This window comes from Malus sylvestris, chromosome 15, assembly GCF_916048215.2.
Source record: "Malus sylvestris chromosome 15, drMalSylv7.2, whole genome shotgun sequence".
NCBI classification, from domain to species: Eukaryota; Viridiplantae; Streptophyta; class Magnoliopsida; order Rosales; family Rosaceae; genus Malus; species Malus sylvestris.
Window position 1 is genome coordinate 54,042,750 of NC_062274.1, and position 17,592 is coordinate 54,060,341.

The 17,592-nt window shown below is 38.8% G+C and overlaps 1 long non-coding RNA gene across 1 annotated transcript in view; it reads right to left on the reverse strand.

Moving 5' to 3' along the window:
• Positions 1–317: 317 nt before the first annotated feature.
• The window catches only part of LOC126602343 (uncharacterized), a 32,906-nt gene continuing 15,631 nt past the window's right edge, over positions 318–17,592 (reverse strand). Inside the window, exon 3 of the long non-coding RNA XR_007616082.1 lies at positions 318–421. This is a non-coding gene — a long non-coding RNA (uncharacterized LOC126602343). The remainder of the gene's footprint in view (positions 422–17,592) is intronic.

Sequence of the window (17,592 nt, forward strand, 5' to 3'; positions counted from 1 at the left end):
TCAAGCAATTGAGTGTAATAATTAAATGAATTGAAGCATGAAATTAGAAATTATGTAGGGGACAAGAGTGATCAAGCATGGCATGGAATCCAAAGGGAATTCTATGTGGTTTGCATGGCAAGGAATGCAAGTTGGGGTGACAGATTTTTGGGCTGTTTTCTTCATCTTTTGGACCATAATTCTTCATATTCTTGGCCTCTTTAGTTCTCAAATTCGTCCATCCACTTGGCCCATGCATTTGCTATCCATTCCAAGCCCGAAACATGCTCCAAAGGCCTCCAAAATGCATCTTCTTGCATACTTTGTACTTAGAGTCTTGAAAACACACGAAAATGACTTTAAACATTAAAATAACTAAGGAAACACGACATAAATGCACAAGAACAAGCCAACTAAGTCGCATAAATATGCTCCTATCATCCTACCTTTTGATGAGGAGTAATCTCATCCACTACTTTTGAAATGTAAGAAAATTAAATGGTGGGATTCCTTCTCTGAATAGAGAAGAAGATTAGGTCATGTACGTTCCTTTTGTTAGGTTTGAATATGTACGGTTTTTTGACCTTTGAATATGTACGTTTTTTATTTGACAGTTTTGGTTTCTTCAATTTTTATTATTAAAGATTTTCAAGCCCTTGAATATCAAAAATTTGAAACGTATATTTATTTGTCTTGCATATATATATGTTCCCTGTTTCGAAGAAAAAAGAGAGGAGAAAAAGAAACAATATCTTATTATTTTTTAAAATTAAGTTATGAAAGCAACATATAGAAAAGGTGTGAGTTCGAAGGTTCTTTCATTGTGCAAGGAAGAACCTATCAGAAGAAGAAGGTTCTGGGCTGTCTTATCCTGGGGACGACGTGGTGTTTGTGAACTGCTTGTAGACTTTGGGCAAAGCTGCGAAATGTCTTAAAGAGAGCAACTTAGTCCGCGACTCATCCCAAGAATCATTTACCACTCAAGGGTTCTACATTTTTTTGATAACTCCATTCCTTTCTATTTCAGTTTACAACAAAAACTCTACTAACTTTGGAGCCTCGGGCTCATCTTCTGGCCAATCCAAGTCACATATACATTTTGCTATATGAATGGCTGCCTTCACTTCTTCTTCCAAAATTTCCCTCCTTTGGTCATCTTTGGTTCCTAAAGTTCATTCTCCCCACTCTGTCATTTCTTTGGCTGATCTCTCTTCATTCTTTCCCATAGTCCAGCAACCTCTTGATTAAGGACCTGATTGCTATCACTTGGTTTTTTCTCTTCTGGTATGTCATCATTGGTGTTGGCGGGCAAGGACAATATGAGACATGTCCTATTCCTTCTGGGTGAAAGAAAGTCCTTGTTCTAAGAGCTTTTAGGCCGTCACCTTAGTAGGGTGGCCATTCAGATCAACACCTAGACATTATAGGATCCCTACATTGGGATTGTAGAAATTAGCCTCACAACATTAGCTGTGGGAAAATCACCTTAACTTAGCCTCCACTATCTCCTAGAATTCTTGTCTTGCAGTGGTGGGTTCATGATAGACAGCAACTTGTTGGTGCAAGGTCAATGGTATAGATAGACTCTGGTATATCCAATCCCTTCCCAGTAATGCCCTATAGGTAGAGCTGATATATACTGCAAAGAATGCTAACATAATCTTCTTAGATCCCAAGTCTACCTCTATGGGCAATATCCCATGAGTTTTGGTGATGGCTCCAAAAAACTAGACACTGTGAGATCAGTAGGTATAAGGTCTTCTTCACCTCTACAAAGTTTCTTTATTTGTTTAAGAGGTAGCACATTAACAACTGCCCCTCATCTATCAACACCCTTTTGAAAAAAAACTCCTTCTAGATTAGCTGTCATATATATAGGCTTTAAATGGTTTGCTAAGGCCAGACTTGGCTTTTTGAACATCATCTTGTCAGAATAAACCCTTTCAGGTTCTTTTTGCATAGGATCGTGCAAGTCTGCCAAGCTTGATTCCTCCTTACTGACTTCTTCAATGTTTACAAGTGCCATCATTAACTCTTGTACCAAATAATCATCCATCATTACTACTGGTTGATATGGTTCTGCATAAAACATAGCTAATAGTACATAGGTCATGTTTGCGTGAAAGTTGCAAGGTCTAGGTGTTCTTCCCTTTTTCTCCCCAATTTGGCATAGGAACTGATTCATCCATGCTTGAGCATCTTTGGTTAACATTAACTCAGGCACTTCCTCATCTCTTATGGTGTTAAAATCATCCAGCTGCCTTGGAGTTCTAAATGGAATATCCTCATGTGGTAGTGGAGGAATTCCTCTTTCAGGGGAAATGGTTCCAAAACACATGGGCCCTGGATTCCAACCTGGTGTAGGTACCATCACCATGCTTTCTTGGGCTCTTCTTAATATTTTGTACTTCCTTGGATGAGGGTTTTAAGGAACATGATCCCCTACGCCTTCAGCTTTGCTATTAGCCATCTGTACTTCTTTCTTGCTCCTCCAACTGAGGCGTCTCTCTCCTTCTTAGGTAAACTTCTTGAACTTAACATTTTCAAAAGCTTCTGAAACAACAGGCATTTTCAGTGAATTCATATGAGTTTTGTGTTGCCTTTGAACCCTTCTTATCATGGATGCCCCCATTTCTTCAACAGACTTTCCGTCTCTACCCACTACGTTCCACTTGAAGGAAATTTTGTGAAAAACATGTTCATTTGAATAACATCTATAGCATGCAATTAACAATTAAAAGGAGGAATCATGCTTGTATGCACTCAAAAACAAAACATTACCCATGAAATTCAAAGCCTAGTAGATTGGTGAATCTTGACTCAACTTAAAACAACATTTGTTAGTTGAGAAATTATACCTTTGTAGATTCCTCTTTGCATAAGCAAAGGCTAATCACCCAAAGAAAGGGCCTTCATTCCTTGCATCTTAGATCTATGGATTTGGATGGATGAAATGGTTCTCCAAGTTCCCAAAATTGAGAATCTCTAAGTCTCTTCACCAAGGTTAGATTGGAGAAGAAATGAGTGACCTTGGAGTAGTAGGATTGCTAGCTAAACCCTCCAAGGAGGCCGGCCACTTTAGAGAGAAAGGAGAGCTTATGTTCTCATCCTTTCCCCAAAAGAAAACCCTAAATGAATTTTGGCTATAAAGTCATATTTATACCTTAATTCATTGGAGTGGCAAACTTGTAAATAAGTCCAAAACTCACTCCATCTCTAAATGGCCGGCCTTAGGGTATTATTGGGCTAATTGGGCCTTTGTGAATCATTATTCATTAAGTTGTCATACAACTTAAGTCAATGGGCTTGACGTTCGAAGCCCATTGGACCTTAAGGTCCAAAACTATCCCGAGGTCTTTAACGAACTTATTCGTTTGATTAATTAACATATTAATTAATCCTTGCCATAAATAATTAAACCATTTAATTTCTCTTACTCATCTCCATTGTTTCTTCAATCTCCACCTTAAACGGTGTACGATCCATTAGGTTCCTTTTAGCGAGGCAGTGGGCGATTAAAACCATTTCAAATCGATTGTGAATTGAAACTTACTTTCAATTCTCCCTTTAGTGATTATACACGTTTAGGGCTTCCACAAACCATGAGTGACACCTAGCAGCATATCATGGTTACCCAAGCTAATCAGAAGAGGTGGATAACCTATTCAGTTTAGGATTACAAATGCAATACGGTCTTTCTCTAATATAATACTCTTGACCACATTGTTTGGTTTGATAGTTTATTCATGTCTACTATCCAATGTGATTCGTGTGCTTATATGATTACCTTGAATGTGATTTGGAATGACTTCCTAAATCTCATTCATACTCTGGCCAGAGATTCTTAATCATATCATAGAGTATTCTCCCCCAAACGGTTTGAAGGTTAGAGATCCCTTGTTGCGCATTCACTTGCCTCCATGGCTAAGTGGCTTAACCCCGACGATGTCGTGGACACCCTCCTGGTGGAGTGACTTTGACATAATCAAAGATCAAGGACTTAACCACAAGACAACTATGATGCCTCAGGTTAAAGGACTACTTTGCATTATCCCAACCATGAGTTCTCATGTGACATGAGTATGAGAACTCCTCATTGATCGTGTTCAGTGGACTCATTCATTATGAGCACCTACATGCTTGTCTTGATGTCACACACACCAATGACTCGAGACTAGTCACTCTTCCTGAGAGAAGACACAGCACGTACTAATCTTAACGGACTGTCAATGCCCAATTGGCAATCCTATGATCAGGAACGTTTAGGATGTGTCTACGAAAGAATGGTCTCATGAATCTAACTTCTTTAGATCGCATTCTCCCAATCACATATTCCTTGGACTTATCGTTTAAGCGTATAACATTTATATGAGATGGCTCAAACAATAATCTTTGCCCTTGATATTAAACTAGATTAGTTTAACATTTGAAATTTCCGTAAAGTATCATCATATGATTGGTTTTAGGGCACATTTCCAACACCACTTTCGACCCAGTCGGGCTAGATTCATTTTTGTAACTGGTGGTATCGAGCTCATGGTTCTTTCAAGCCTTCCTTGTCTCATGCTACTGTAGTTGGTTAGTTGGGGAACCTTAACATCCACCCAACATGGCAACCTCGCCTCCTCACCTTTTACTTCTTTAAAAGCTTCAAAATTTCTAAACACTTCAGGTAGACCCTTAAGCTCTGAATCTTTTCCAAACCTCTGGAAGACATTCTTAGTAGTTTCCTTGTTTGCTTCAACATCCCGAAGAATACTTCTACAAGCATCTTGTTCTTCTATCTCTCTCATTCTGACCAACTCTCGATCAATGATGGCTCCTGATGTTGGTACCTCAAGCTCACACTCACACTGACATTTGCTACACAAAACTACTCTTTTGACCATAGCATTTTGGGGCTTATCGAGTGACCTCATGACACCTTATGTTGCCCTACCTGCTTGCCTTATTTATCCTCTTTCATCCAAGGTTACTTTTCTTTTCCCCCTCTCCACCCAATTAAGGTTTATCATGTTGATTGGGGCTTAAGGGAATGGATCTATGTCAACCGCTATGTTGGTTTGGGGTTTCTCCAGCAATAATTTCCCTTTGACTATAAGGTCTTGGATCTAATTTCTGAATTGTACACAACTAGCAATTGAGTGGTTAAAGGTATAGTGGAGCTTGCAAAACTTATTCCCTCTGAGTTTTTCAGGTTTGGGCATCTTCTTGGTGCTGTTAGGCAAGATTAATCGAGCCCTCACCAGTTCCTCGTAGATGTCTGTGACCTTGGTTAAGTCAAAGGAATATGACTGATATTTTGGAGGCTTCATGGGTACAAAGCCTCCATCGTTTATCATGATTTTCTGGTCTTTAATGGGTTGAACCAATCCCTTCATCATCAAAGGTTTGAAAGGAGTGGTCATCTCTGCATCACATAACTCTATCCCTTCTGATGCGAAATATATAAGCACACAAATTAAACCCTCTTTTTATCAATTGTAGTAAAGTATGTAAGTAGGAATCGTTCTAAACCGGGGATTAGGAGGGATTGCTAAAACACTTGAAACTGACTCAAAAACGTAAAACAAAGTTTAAAACACTAAACTAGACTCAAAGAATGCAAAACTAAACTCTAAAACACTAAAACAAATCAAAAGACTCAAAACAGCACAAAAACACTCAAAACTGCCTTAAAAACACTTTCTGGGCAGGGCAGTTTTGAACGCTAACACAAACTTGGACGAATTTGGGTTATAACTTGAATCAAAACACTTAAAAACACAAACTAAATTGATTTCTAACTAATCTAACACTTCAAAATAATGGGAGGTTTGGTTTTGACGAATTTGAAAACAAAGAAAACAGATTATAACTAAAACAGATTTTTAAAACGAATTTGGATGAAACTATGGATGGAAGGCTAGCCAGAGGATTCTTCTCCACACACGACACACTTGCACATAAACCAATTTTCAGTTGTTCTTTCGATAAATCATGAAACTCAACACCCCAGGTTAATTAGGTCCGCTTAAATTAACCTTCAAGTTCTCCTTAAGTTATTGAATTGGATGGGAAAGCGCATACAACAATTCAAAGCATTCTTCAAAAGTTCTTTACGTGAAAAGCACAATAAAGATACAATCAAGGATCATTAAGCATCATGAAAACTATAAGTATTGACGAGGCATTCGTTACTATGATGAGCATGAAACTAGTGCCAATAATTCATTTAACGCGATCGTTTATAAGCGACCTCCACTACTTGTGAATATAAGTTTGTAACTATTAGGTGAAACTCCCTTATACTCTAGCATCATATTCATGCATGAAAACTAAGCGTGCACTCTTAATAAACATACACAAATAAGTTATCAATCAGGCAGTTAAACAAATTGAATCCACAACTTATGAATCACAACTGAAGGTAATCAATTCATATTGCAAGTATGTACATGGTTTCAAATCCCCCCTAACTAAGAGGGGTTTAGTTCCTCATACTCACAAAACAAAGATTAGTGAATTGAAACATTGAAAACAAAAGAAAGATTACACCTAAAACGTTCCAGCAATCCTCAATCGAATGGCAAGCACGTCCAAGGGCTTTCCTCCTTCCTCTTTGCTGCGGCACAAGGGTTGGTGGTGAGTTTTGGGGGTTATAGATGGTGTAGAAGTATAGAATTGTGTTTAGGATGGATGTATGGTGCGGCAAATATTGTTTGGGTCAGAAACTATGGAAATTGGTGAAGGATGGGCACGGCAAGGAAGGTTGAACGGTTTCTGGCGTGAATAGGAGTGAATGGATGGTTTGTGGCTGCAAAAAGGAAGTTTATTTAAAGGATTTCAGGAATTAAAACCCTAGGTTATTTAGGTAAACAGAAATTAAGTCAAAAGCTTCTAGAAATAGGAAATCAAATCAGAAACTTAAAGGAAATTGACTAATAGGTGCGGCAAGGGCATAAAACACAAAAGGAATGTGTTTTAATGCAAGGAAATAGGAAAGAACCCTCTCCCTTGCACTGCAAGGAAGAGGAAAGGTCAAGGGAGGTGCGGCAAAGGTCCACAAGGGTTCTAGGGCCTTTGTTTTGTGTCCTAGAATGCATATGAAGTCTTCAAAGTGGATGGAACATAAGGACTTTTAGAATTAGGAAAGGTCAAACCAAAATAGGAAATCTTGGCTTAACTTTCCTACTTCAAGTAGGAATCCATCGTTGATTAGGAATCCTAACTTCTTCAAATCTTCAATTACGTCCATTCCTTTTGCTCCACGCATGTGATAATCATTCCAAGCCCAATTTTTGCTCCAAAGGGCACCAAATTGCATACTTTGCCCTTAGAATCTGAAAACACACAAAAGTGACTTTAAACACTAAAATAACTAAGGAAACACAACGTAAATGCAAGAGAGCAAGCCAATTAAGTCGCATAAATATGCTCCTATCAAATTCCCCCACACTTAGCTTTTGCTAGTCCTCGAGCAAAACAAACAAACTAAAGAAAACAAAACAAAACAAAACAAAACAAACAAAACACAACCTAAACCTTCCAATGTTTGCCTCAGGGATTTCCAATGCGCATGACATGTTAAAAATCATCATTCCCACAGATTTGAGTCATCTTCAGAATTGAGCACATACTTAATCATAGTCACCACTTACTAGTTCACATTTAATCAATTAAAACAATGTTTTGAATGTAGTAACATGCCTTAGAGAATTCGCTCAATGCCTTACAAGATATGCACTCAATTTTCACTCAAATTTTCTAACTACACACCCTATACTAGTTATATGTGAGAAGATTGATGTAGATATGAAAACGAATGCTCACATATATATATCAAAAAGAAAGCAATTTATGGAGTTAATAAGCATGTTTAGATATGATCTCATGAATGGAATGCTACTACTTTAGATGCGAGAACCAGTGACACCATATGCTCATACCAAATTCAAACTCCACAAATTGAAACACGTAACACTCAAGATTGAAGTCAAGGGTTGTAACGGGGCTTGGGGTATTGGTTAACAAAGGAAGGATAGGGATAACAAACATTCTTAAAGTAATAGCAAGTAAAGTAATGAAATCTAGACTTAGAATTCACTTTAGAATGCAGAAATCACTTTTAGACATAAAGGGAAGATTTAAACAACTCTTAGGGTCAAATTCAACTTTTTGGACCCTTCCTTCAACAAACAATACTTTAGAACTCTTTTTCACATCTTTTCAACTCTTTTTTTCATACTTTTCACACTTTTCTTTTTTCTTTCTTTCTTTTCATGATTTTTTTCTTTTCTTTTCTTTCTACCCGTGCCTATGGCACACTAACTCACATGAGAAACACTTCCCCCACACTTGTTTTCTGCCATACATTAATCAAAAGGAATTCAATTTGAATCATGCTTTACTATGCTTCAAGAACAAGGGTATGGATGGTCCTAATCTAGGCTAGGTGAGGATAACGTGGGTTACCAAAGAATGTAGGCTAACAAGGCTCAATGGGGTTAACTTAAACATATAATGAAGTAGGATACACGGCAATTTGGCTTTGGTGGTGGTCACTACACAACTTCATCTTGAATATGTGTTATGCAAATCAATAACATGTTTTGAATGAAATGGGCATGAGTTCTAGCATTTGGAACTAAATGATGAAACGCCTTCTAAGTAGTAACCAAGCAAAGAATAATGAGATCATGCAACGACTTTAGAAAACAATAATGCACAGATTATCAACTCTCCAAATAAACGCTTAGGCTCAAGTCTCACAAGGTTGTAGCGTTAATTTGAGTTCCTTCCTTCAAGCATGTTACAAAAACTGATTTTTCCTTTATGATTAAATGTGAATTCATAAGTTATAACCACAACCAAGCATAAACAAAGAGTAAATCAAACTTTCATCCATGTTAATCACTCTCTTTAACAGCCATGTAATTACAAACCAAATCCTCATCATTGTGTTGGAAGGTACCCTAAGACACAAACAAACACACAAAAACAACTCTTTTTGGGTTTTTCTAAACAAATTTTCAAATATTTTTATGAGATTTTCGGATTTTTAAGTCAAAACACACTAAAACACTCCAAAATAGCTTAAAAATACTTAAAAACAGCAAGGAACAAGTCTATAAGTAATGGGTGATAAAATCCCACGAATTTGCATAAAAAACACTTAGTTACCCCCCCCCCACACTTAAATCAAACATTGTCCTCAATGTTTCAAGCATAAAGTCACACAAAACACAAAGAAACCAACAAACGGCAACTTAAATAACTAAACAGGGCAGATTAGAAACAACAACAAAGAGAAGGGTTTTAGGAACGCAAATCTGGAATTGGAGTGATTCCTAAGGCTTCCTTTGTTGAATGCATGGGTTGCCTCCCAAGCAGCGCTTGTTTTAACGTCTTGTAGCCGGATGAAGAATATGTTCATTCCCCATTGGAGCCCACGGCATGAAGTGGGATCTCCTCCACGACATGCTCAACAAAGTTCTCATAGTAAGGCTTCAATCGATGTCCATTCACCTTGAATTCTTGTCCAGTTTTCAAACTTTGTATTTGGACTGCACCATGCATAAAAACATTAGTGATAACAAATGGACCAACCCACTTAGAACGTAACTTACTGGGGAATAAACGAAGACGGGAGTGAAATAGCAACACTTTATGCCTAATGGAGAATGTTTTGCCTCTAATCATCTTGTCATGGAACGCCTTGGTCTTCTCTTTGTAAATCCAGGCATTCTCATAAGCATCATGCCTAATCTCATCAAGCTCGTTCAATTGGAGCTTTCTATGATTTCCAGCCGTGTCCACATCCATATTGAAGGTTTTGACCGCCCAATGTGCCTTGTGTTCAAGCCCCACGAGCATATGGCATGGCTTGCCATAGATTAGCCGAAATGGGGACATATCAATGGGCGTTTTGTAAGCCGTTCTATACGCCCACAATGCATCCTCCAAACGCAAGCTCCAATCTTTTCTATTTGGCCGAACGGTCTTTTCCAAGATTTGCTTGATTTCTCTATTCGAAACTTCGGCTTGGCCACTTGTTTGGGGGTGATAAGGTGTGGAAACCTTATGCATCACATTGTACTTTTTGAGCAGCGCCTCAATGGTGCGGTTCTAAAAATGAGACCCACCATCACTTATTAGCATTCTAGGCATCCCAAATCTAGAGAAAATGTTAGATTTAACAAAATCTGCAACAACTCTAGAATCGTTAGTAAGGGTGGCTTTGGCTTCCACCCATTTCGACACATAATCAACTGCAAGTAAAATGTACGTAAAACCAAAAGAAGTAGGGAAATGACCCATAAAATCAATACCCCAAACATCAAAGATTTCAACAACAAGGATTGGGGTTTGCGGCATTTGGTCTATTAAATTTCTTGTCCTTTGGCAACGATCACATGTCAAGCAAAAAGTCCTAGCATCTCTAAACAAAGTAGGCCAATAAAATCCACTTTCAAGAACCTTAAACGTTGTGCGTTGTGTGCCAAAGTGTCCACCACATGCATATGTATGGCAAAAGCTTAAAATTGAATTAAACTCATATTCATGAACACAACGACGCACAATCTGATCAGGGCAGATTTTCCACAAATATGGGTCATCCCAATCATAAAAACGTGCATCCTTTTTAAGTTTATCACGTTGGGCCTTGCTTAGGGTGTTAGGAACTTGCTTAGACACCAAAATATTGACCAAATCGGCATACCAAGGAGTACTTACCTCAATGGACAGAAGTTGCTCATCCGGAAACGTTTCTGAAATGGGAATGGGCTCTTCTTCACGCACCATTCGACTTAGGTAGTCAGCCACCACGTTTTCACACCCTTTTTATCCCTAATTTCAATATCGAACTCTTGAAGTAGGAGCATCCAACGAATGAGCCTTGGTTTGGCCTCCTATTTGGTGAGAAGATATTTCAAGGCTGCATGGTCAGTGAAAACAATTACTTTAGTACCAATTAGATATGATCTAAACTTATCTAATGCAAATACAACCGTCAAAAGTTCTTTTTCAGTGGTGGAATAATTCAATTGGGCATCATTTAAGGTGCGTGAAGCATAATAAATAACATGTGGCTGCTTGTTTTTCCTTTGGCCTAAAACAGCACCAAGTGCATAATCTGATGCATCACACATTAGCTCAAAAGAAATGGACCAATTTGGTGGAGTGATGATTGGTGACGTGGTGAGTAGGTCCTTGAGATGGTTGAATGCTTGCTCACACACCTCGTTGAACTCAAAAGACACTTCCTTTTGTAAGAGACAACATAGGGGTTGTGCAATCTGGGAAAAGTCCTTGATAAATCGTCTATAGAATCCTGCATGACCAAGAAAAGAACGAACCTCTCTCACCGAAGTAGGAGAGGGTAAGTAGCGTACAAGTTCTATTTTAGACTTATCAACCTCAATTCCTTTTTTAGAGATTATATGACCCAAAACAATACCTGGTTTAACCATAAAATGGCATTTCTCCCAATTTAACACAAGGTTTGTTTCAACACAACGTTTCAAGATTAAAGTGAGATTATCCAAGCAATTATCAAATGAATTACCAAACACACTAAAATCATCCATGAATATCTCAATAATCCTTTCAACATAAACAGAAAATATGCTAACCATACACCTTTGAAACGTGGCAGGAGCATTGCACAAACTGAATGGCATGCGTCGATATGCAAACGTTCCAAAGGGACAAGTAAAAGTTGTCTTTTCTTGGTCATTCGAGGCAATGACAATTTGATTATAACCAGAATAACTATCAAGAAAACAATAGAAGGAATGACCCGCTAACCTCTCAAGCATTTGATCTAGGAATGGCAATGGGAAGTGATCCTTCCTTGTGGTGGCGTTTATCTTCCTATAATCAATGCACACTCACCAACCGGTTTGAATTCGGGTGTGCACAAGCTCATTCTCCGCATTTTCCACAACCGTCACTCTAGATTTCTTGGGCACACATTGGATAGGTGAAACCCAACGGCTATCGGAGATAGGATAAATCACTCCACAATAAAGGAGCTTGATTATCTCCTTTTTCACAACTTCCATCATCGAAGGGTCGAGACGGCGTTGAGCCTCTCTAGTTGGTTTGGCCCCCTCCTCAAGAAATATGTGATGCATACACGTTGTAGGCCTTATACCCTTGATATCGGCCAAGGTCCAACCTAGGGCAGATTTGAACTCCTTCAAAACACGCACTAGTTTCTCTTCTTCTTATGCCGTGACGGATGAGGAAATAATGGCAGGTAAGGTCTCATTTTCCCCTAAGAAAATGTACTTCAAATGGCTTGGTAATGGTTTGAGATCAAGGATGGGTGCCTGAATTATGGATGGAAGCAACTTGTTAGTCGAAATGGGAATTGAATCGAAGTTAGGAGACTTACCATCATGCTTAGGCAACGACACAAGGGCAGCAACCAACTCAATGAATTCCTCAATAAGAGGCACGGCATGGAGTGGTTTATGTATGCCATGGGTTAGCATAGGTTCTGCCCCCTTGGTTTTGAGTTCCATGCCTCTTGTAATGACCTTTTCAAGTGCATCGTCATTCAAATCTTCAAGATATCCCTGCGCTAAAAAGTCAATTATATCAATAGAGAAACATGAATGATCCTCACTAGGATACTTAATAGAATCAGAAAGATTGAAATTAACAACTTCCCCATCAAATTCCATGGACAAAGTTCCATTAAACACATCAATCTTAGTACGCGCAGTTTTCATGAATGGCCTTCCAAGGAGGATGGGCGACGAAGGGGCATGGTCCGATTCATCCATTTCAAGCACATAGAAATCCGCCGGAAAGATTAAATGATCGACCTGCACTAAAACATCTTCCAAAACTCCCTTTGAATAGGCATTAGATCTATCGGCCAATTGTATAATTACATCATCATGTTTCAACTCACCTAAGTTCATAGATGCATAAATTGAGTATGGCATAACATTTATAGATGCAACTAAGTCTAACATGGTAGATTTAAAACGGGTACTACCAATGACACAAGGAATTGTAAAACTACCCGGATCTTTGCATTTGGGGGGTAATTTGCATTGCAAGATGGTGGAGACATTTTCACCTACCTTTACAACCTCCTTGGTCGAAATCCTCTTGCTAGTGGTGCAAAGTTCTTTTAAAAACTTGGCATACCTTGGGACTTGCTTGATTGCATCCAAAAGGGGTATGTTGACTTGAACTTTCCTAAATGTCTCTAGAATGTCCTTTTCAGCTTCCTCTTTCTTTGTTTGCATGAACCTACTAGGAAAAGGAACATTCGAAGGAAAAACATTAGTAGGAACTGAATTTGACACGTTCTTACCCTTATTGGACAGTTTAGGGGCAATGGAAGCTTGCGGCAAAGGTGTTTCCACTTTTGCCGTGGGTGGGCTTGCTTCCTCCTCTTCAAATTATAGTTTTTCATCCTCTTTGGGACCTGATGTTGATGGTTTAGGACCTGCCCCAACTTCTTTTCCACTTCTCAACAATATGGATTTTGCACTTTCGAAACCTCCCTTCGGATTTGGAATGGTAGAACTAGGAAGTTGGCCTTGGTCTCAAAACTTCCCTACAAAATCTGCAATCTACCCAATTTGTTCTCCAAATGATCCACCATTTTGTCTTGGTTTTGCATTGCTTTGGCTTTATTTTCTTGCCCCTGAGACAAATTAGTTAGTAACTTAAGAAGTGTATCATTGTCTAGAGATGTACCTGAAGCATTTGGGGCAGATTGTTGTGGAACATGTGTGGGTGTGTATGGCTTGGTGAAGAAACCCGGGGGTTGTTGCCTAAAGCCTCCTTGTTGTTAGGGTTGTTGGGGCTCCCTCCATTTGAAGTTTGGATGGTCTCTCCAACCTGGATTATATGTATTTGAATATGGATCGTTCCTTGGTTGGTTTTGGCCTTGAAATCCAATTGCATTGGCGCTTTCCCATCCACCATTTTCAATCAATTGTGGACACTTTTCAGAAGCATGTCCTTGGATAGAACACACACCACACACAATTGGTCCTTGCATCCTCATTCCTTTGGCCATCTGAGACACAATGGAAGTAAGATTAGCTATTTGTGAATGAATGTCGGATTTGGAACTTACCTCATTCACTTGCTGCCGTGGGGTTCCTTTTTAGCCAACGCCTTTGTATTGTTGAGCGTTCAACGCTCGATTAGCAATCAAGATCTTGGCATCCATGGGTGTCTTGTCCACCAATGCTCCACTCGCTGAGGCATCGAGCATTTGACCTTCAATTGGTAGGAGCCCCTCGTAGAAGTATTGTAGAAGTAACTCCTCCTTCATCTGATGTTGTGGACAAGAAGCAACAAGTGATTTAAAATGTTCATAATAAGTGGGAAATGACTCACCTTCATCTTGCTGAATTCCACTTATCCTTTTACGTAGAAGAATGATTCAAGAAGTTGGGAAAAACTTCTCCAAAAACGCTCTCTTCATACTCTCCCAAGATGTGACAGTTCCGGGAGCTAATTCGTACAACCAATCTTTGGCTTTGTCCATTAAAAAGAATGGAAAAGCTTTCATCTTCAAAATACTTCCGTCGACGTTGAAACACACCACTTCGAATTCTTTCAAATGCTTGTTCGGATCCTCCATGGACAACCCATGGTATTTTGGAATATGGTGGAGCAAACTTGACTTCAACTCGAACTCTTCGGTCTTGCCTTGAGCAGCCGTGGGATATTGGATACACAAAGGTGCGGCATTATCCAATCCCAAAGCAGAAAGCTCCTTGAGTGTTCGGTTGTCCATGGCCATGTTTTGCACTTCTTCACCCACCCTTGCCGTGGGTTCCTCTTCCTCTTCTAGGACTTGTTCTTCAAGGTCAGGTTTCGGGCTAGGTGGGTTATGTTCTTGCTGGTTCCTCGTCCTTCTCAAAGTCGTCGTCAAAGTCTAAAACGTGCTCACGAACCGGTTGAGAACTTCGAGTCATAAACTAGTACCTAAAACAAGAAAACAAAACAAGGTCAGAAACTTAAACAAAATAAAATAAATGAAAAGAAAACAATCCAAGCGATTAGCAAAGTTGCTAATCCCCGGCAACGACGCCAAAAATTTGATGCGAAATATATAAGCACACAAATTAAACCCTCTTTTTATCAATTGTAGTAAAGTATGTAAGTATGGATCGTTCTAGACCGGGGATTATGAGGGATTGCTAAAACACTTGAAACTTACTCAAAAACGTAAAACAAAGTTTAAAACACTAAACTAGACTCAAAGAATGCAAAACTAAACTCTAAAACACTAAAACAAACCAAAAGACTCAAAACAGCACAAAAACACTTAAAACTGCCTTAAAAACACTTTATGGGCAGTTTTGAACTCTAACACAAACTTGGACGAATTTGGGTTATAACTTGAATCAAAACACTTAAAAACACAAACTAAATTGATTTCTAACTAATCTAACACTTCAAAATAATGGGGGGTTTGGTTTTGACGAATTTGAAAACAAAGAAAACAGATTGTAACTAAAACAAATTTTTAAAACGAATTTGGATGAAACTATGGATGGAAGGCTAGCCAGAGGATTCTTCTCCACACACGAAACACTTGCACATAAACCAATTTTCAGTTCTTCTTTCGATAAATCATGAAACTCAACACCCCAGGTTAATTAGGTCCGCTTAAATTAACCTTCAAGTTCTCCTTAAGTTATTGAATTGGATGGGAAAGCGCATACAACAATTCAAAGCATTCTTCAAAAGTTCTTTACGTGAAAAGCACAATAAAGATACAATCAAGGATCATTAAGCATCATGAAAACTATAAGTATTGACGAGGCATTCGTTACTATGATGAGCATGAAACTAGTGCCAATAATTCATTTAACGCGATCGTTTATAAGCGACCTCCACTACTTGTGAATATAAGTTTGTAACTATTAGGTGAAACTCCCTTATACTCTAGCATCATATTCATGTATGAAAACTAAGCGTGCACTCCTAATAAACATACACAAATAAGTTATCAATCAGGCAGTTAAACAAATTGAATCCACAACTTATGAAACCACAACTGAAGGTAATCAATTCATATTGCAAGTATGTACATGGTTTCAAATCCCCCCCTAACTAAGAGGGGTTTAGTTCCTCATACTCACAAAACAAAGATTAGTGAATTGAAACATTGAAAACAAAAGAAAGATTACACCTAAAACATTCCAGCAATCCTAAATCGAATGGCAAACACGTCCAAGGGCTTTCCTCCTTCCTCTTTGCTGCGGCACAAGGGTTGGTGGTGAGTTTTGGGGGTTATGGATGGTGTAGAAGTATAGAATTGTGTTTAGGATGGATGTATGGTGCGTCAAAGAGTGTTTGGGTCAAAAACTATGGAAATTGGTGAAGGATGGGCATGGCAAGGAAGGTTGAATGGTTTCTGGCATGAATGGGAGTGAATGGATGGTTTGTGGCTGCAAAAAGGAAGTTTATTTAAAGGATTTCAGGAATTAAAACCCTAGGTTATTTAGGTAAACAGAAATTAAGTCAAAAGCTTCTAGAAATAGGTAATCAAATCAGAAACTTAAAGGAAATTGACTAATAGGTGTGGCAAGGGCATAAAACACAAAAGGAATGTGTTTTAATGCAAGGAAATAGGAAAAAAACCCTCTCCCTTGCACGGCAAGGAAGAGGAAAGGTCAAGGGAGGTGCGGCAAAGGTCCATAAGGGTTCTAGGGCCTTTGTTTTGTGTCCTAGAATGCATATGAAGTCTTCAAAGTGGATGGAACATAAGGACTTTTAGAATTAGGAAAGGTCAAACCAAAATAGGAAACCTTGGCTTAACTTTCCTACTTCAAGTAGGAATCCTTCGTTGATTAGGAATCCTAACTTCTTCAAATCTTCAATTACGTCCATTCCTTTTGCTCCACGCATGTGATAATCATTCCAAGCCCAATTTTTGCTGCAAAAGGCACCAAATTGCATACTTTTCCCTTAGAATCTGAAAACACACAAAAGTGACTTTAAACACTAAAATAACTAAGGAAACACAACGTAAATGCACGAGAGCAAGCCAATTAAGTCGCATAAATATGCTCTTATCACCTTCTCCCAAGCTGTTATCATTTTTCTATTGGCGCTTTGCTTTTATAAAAAGGGGTCACTTTAGATGAGTGTTTCACTTGTTGTTCTTCAGCCAACAACTTCTCATACTTAGTGGCTGCAATCACTAGCTCTTGAAGCTCATTATCATTGAACTTCTTCCTTAAGGGTAGTCTCAGGGCCTTCTGGGCAATGGCTATGAGTTGAGCATGGTTGATTGGGAACTGGCATCTCATCCTGGTCTTTCTGAACCTATCATAAAATCCTCCGTAGACTCATGTACATATTACTTTACTTCCACCAGATCATTAATGGTCATTTTAGGTTCCACCTTATAGAACTGCTCATGAAAAGCCATCTCCATGTGCTCTCAGTTGGCAATAGAATTGGGGGGGGGTAACAGAGAGTACCATTGGGAAGCCAAGCCTACCAGTGAGTTTCCAAACAATCTCAGTTTGTAGTTGGGGTTGTCCTCGAACGCCACACAGTGATTTGATAACTTGAAGATGTGATCTCTAGAAGACACATTACAGTCTTCCCCATTAAAAGTTGGGAACGCGG